This window comes from Delphinus delphis, chromosome 12, assembly GCF_949987515.2.
Source record: "Delphinus delphis chromosome 12, mDelDel1.2, whole genome shotgun sequence".
Taxonomy (NCBI): Eukaryota; Metazoa; Chordata; class Mammalia; order Artiodactyla; family Delphinidae; genus Delphinus; species Delphinus delphis.
In genome coordinates this window covers 5,939,018-5,943,471 of record NC_082694.2, presented here as the reverse complement: position 1 = coordinate 5,943,471, position 4,454 = coordinate 5,939,018, and positions in this window count along the sequence as shown.

Sequence of the window (4,454 nt, the reverse complement as noted above, 5' to 3'; positions counted from 1 at the left end):
ACTTCACCAAAAAAAAAAGGGTTTTTGCCGAATTTAAATGCTTGTCTTGACTTGACTGTAAAATCTTTGAGAGCAGGAGCTACACTCTTGATTTTCTGTAATTCCTAGGCAATGGGATATATAGCTACCATGGATCATGTGAGAACAATAATAATATTATTTGAATTAAATACTTACTGTTACACCAGACCAAATGTCTACATGTACATGTGTTCCCTGGGTAGTCATTGCTGATCCCATGGGAAATTGTCTTTAACTGTGGGATTCTCCTACCTGAGCCTCAGATTCCCTGTTGACACCTGCCTTCTCCACCTGCCTTTCCTCTTTTTCTCCTCCCACCAAAAGCTTTGGTCAGAAAAAATTTTAGTTCATCATCAACCAAAGATAGTTGAAGGTGTAGTCTTGACCAACTGATTGGGGGAATCTTCAACCACTAACAAAAAAAATATGGCTCTCAAAAAGCAGGTATGGTTGCTGTTTTGGATAAGAGACTCTTCAGATACTTGAAGTCACCCTTTCGAGCTCTTATCTCTTTTTGTGAGGTGACGGCATATGCTGATAGGAAAATCAGAGTCTCTGAGACCCTCTTCACATGGACATGAATTCCTCTTCTAAAACTTATAAAATGTGCAATTATCATTAATAGTGGGGACCGCTCTCCAAGCAATGTGAGCCTTGGTGGTCCACCAATGAAACAAGAAGGACAACAACCATCTTCCTGAGTGCGACAGAGAGTATGTAAGAGAGCAGGACACCATTATGTTCAGTGCCACCTGCCCATTGATTTACTGCCAAGAACAGACCTGCTGCCTGGTTTGGTTGTTTCCCAATGCTTGAAAAATGCTCGATAAGTGCACCTTGTGTGATTCCTTATGATTCTTGGAAGTGTTTTGGTGATGGTGGAATGAAAGGCATCACACAGACATCAAAAGATCTTAAAAAGGTAGATGTTGACAAACAATATCAGTTGTGTTATCCCACATGGATGGGGTTTCCAGAGTGGGCTTGCTCTTGTGTTGCTCAGTTGCCAACAGTGTTGGTAATAACTGCTGTAACTTAGCACAGACCCAGCTCCCCAAGGTCTATTCTTGTCCCTGAGCAGGGCTTCCCAGAGATGATCCCTAAATCACAGTGATTTCCCTGACACTTGTTTATAATATAATATAGAGTCCAATGTTCTTCTCCTTGAGAATCTGATTTAATATGATTTGGAGAGCCCAGATATCTGAATTTATAAAAAGCATTCTGGGTGATTCTTGTTATGGAGATAATTTGAGAAACACAATCCCAGAGACAAAGCTGTAGCCTAGAAACAGCCCCAGGCAGCCTGAGGTCCTACGCCAGTAGGTGAGGGTATCATGGACAGAACATCTGACCACTCAAGGTTGGGACAGGAATTCCTGAGGGCTGGAGACTTCTGGGTGTCATGGTAAAAAATTTTCTATAGGCTTGGTAATTCAAACATGGAATCACAGAATATTAGAGCTGAGATGATCTTAGAAATATTAAAGTCCCATGATTCTCAAGTCAAGGAGCTTTAAAATAAAATGCAGATTTTCCAGTTTAATCCCCAGAAGTTAGGACCCCCTAGCCCTAAGGCGGAGGAACAACTGATACAGTCTAGATAATTTATTTTGCAAATGAAAAAACTGAAGTGCAGAGAGAGGCTAACTAGAGTCACACAGCAAGTTAATGGTTAAACTTAGGTTGATATGCATTTATTTTGACTTCTCCTGAATTCTTTTGCATTTATTTGGACAACAGAATTGATTACAATTTATGCATGAAGTCTTTTCCTAGGATTTGGAGATAAGATTTCTGAAACAGGATCCCTGCTCTTAAGGAGCTCCCAACCTAGTAAGAGGACATGGTATATGAAATAACAATTTCACTATGGTGTGGATAAATTCTGAACAAGGACTTACCGAACTCCTGTGTGAGTCACGCCCTATTCCTTGAGAGAGTGTGCAGGCTGCAAGACAGGCTCAGTTCTGCCGGCAGGGAGCTTTGGTTCTAGTTAGGGGAGAAGTTTATAAAACAAGATATTTTCCAGACAGTAGTGTGTGCTAAGACAGAGTAATATAACGTGAGTAATAAGAGAGAGAGTTGCTGGCTGGTGCAGTGGTGAATAGAGAGGAGGAATGCCATTATGCGCATGGTCAGTGGTGGTCTCTCTGGGGATGAAACACAAGATAAATCATGAGAGAGCCGTATCGAGTCATACGGGGTTTTGCATCTGATGCTTTGGAATGGACTTTTTATTTAGTGGGCAGTGGGGCTGGTGAGGTTATCAGCACAGAAAGGACATCCTCAGGCTTGATTTTTAGGAAGATGCTTCCAGTGGCCGGAGATGGGGAGATTGTCCCTTCAGGGGCTTTGTGGGCAAAGAAAGGGTAAGCAGGGGGTGGGGGGAGGTAGACCACATCTGAAAGGCAGTTGCTTATCCTAGGTCCTTGTTCCTAGACCACAGTCTTGGAAAGAAGAGCTACCCATTGTCACCAATGGGGATAAGTGATGCAGTGACTCTGGTCCCCGTCCGTGGCACTCTAGGTCCTCCATCATCTCATGAAGCCCTTTCGTGGCTGAGCACACCCTCCTCTCAGCAGGTCAGCAGCCAAGTGGAAACGTCCTGTACTTCTGGCCCCACCTGGGTACCCCGGTCTGGAGAGACCTCGCAGAGTGTACGACTCTGTCCGCCTCCGTCCAAGACAATGACTCTGTGGTTTTGGGGGTTTGTCTTTTCCCGCCTCCTCAGAGAAGTTGGGCCACACACCCTCTTCTCACTCTCACTTGCATTTGGCCTGCTACCCTGCCAGCTCATTCCCCTTGATTCGCTTATGGAATCAAGGCAGCACAGGAGGAAACACCTCCCCGTCTTGTCTTCCATGTGCAGTGTAGCCTGGGGAGGGTGTGGCTCTTCCCCACTCCCCACCTTCCTTCCCGAATTGCTCGTCTCCATCACCTTAAACCCTCTGCACGTGCTGGTCTGATCTATCAGTGGCCAGACCTGATGGAAACTAAGTCCTTCTTGTGCCCGACTTCTCTGCTTAGTGTCAGGCTGGTCTCTCTGTTCTGTTTCTTCTCTTCCCTTTGGGTTTATCCTTTTGAATTTTCCCTTGGCCCTGACTCACCCTTGCGGGCTGGTGTTCCTCCGGGAAGTCTATCTGCTGCCTCCTTGCAGCCTCCTGACTTCTCTCGCTGGAACTCTCCCCTGTGGATCCCCAAAGGCACATCAAGCTCAATGTTTCTGTTAGAGAAACATACTTGTTGATCATTTATAAATATTAAAATTACTCCTTTCTGCATCTGAAGATGTTGGAGACATGGAGTGCTGTGTGTGTGTGTGTGTGTGTGTGTGTGTGTGTGTGTGTAAATGTTTGGAAATGAAGAATTTTATAAGTTGAGGACAGTATTTATTTATGGTAAAAGATGGAGGTTCCTGAAGAGAATGGTCCTGGGAAAGTCTGGGTGGAAGGAGTGGTTGCAGGAATGGCCAGTGAGCACAGGGGGCAGTGAAGAGAGGGATGTGCATGATGGTTAGATTGTGTGTGTGGGCGTTGAGAGAGAGAGAGACAGGCAGACAGAGACAGAGACAGAAGCAGAGGTTGAGAGAGAGAGAGGGAGAGATAGAGAGAGAGAGATTGATTTTTGTCAGCTGCCCAAGAAACAGAGATGTTCTGGGAAGAAGACTTTTAAGGAGAACGTTTAGAGGGACCATATGATAGTAAAATTTCTTTTTCTTTCTTTCTTTCTTTCTTTCTTTTTTTTTTTCTTTCTTTCTCTTTCTTCCCCTTCCTTTCTTTCCTTCTCCCTCCCTCCCTCCCTCTCTTTCTCTTTTTTCCTTGAACCACCATGAACACAGTCCAGGGTGACCTTCCCTCCCTTTTATACTTCAGAGAATTGGTAGAAACGCCATCCAGTGACAACTTTTCCTGTCTTATTTGGGGCACAAAGAGTAAAGCATCCTCTATTCTCTAACAGTTACTACAAGTTAGCAACGTGCAGACATTCTCAAGTTTACACACCAGCTACCGCACTGGTTTCCCTAATTGGGGAGAACCTGACATTTTCCTTCAACTTGGATGATCTTTTCAGGAAAACTTTCACTTAACTCTTTCCAAATTACCCATGAAAATATACGTACTAGGTCAGAAACTTAGGAAAAGAAAAAGGATTCCATAAAGAAATGGCATCAAAAGACCACACCGTACCGAGTGTAGGTACAAGCAGTACCGTGAGTCTGAGATGTCCTTCCTCCTTTAGTTGTGTAAGAAGTGACATATGCAGGACCTGCCACACGCTGTTGAAAATACCACTCTAGTGTGGGAATGTGAAGGCTTGCTGGGTAGGACCTGCCCTTTCAAAACTTCCTGTGTGACTTGCGTTTTGATCACTGGTTACCGATTTCTTCATTTCCCATTTCTTGATTTACAGAAATGAAGATGATTCTCAGG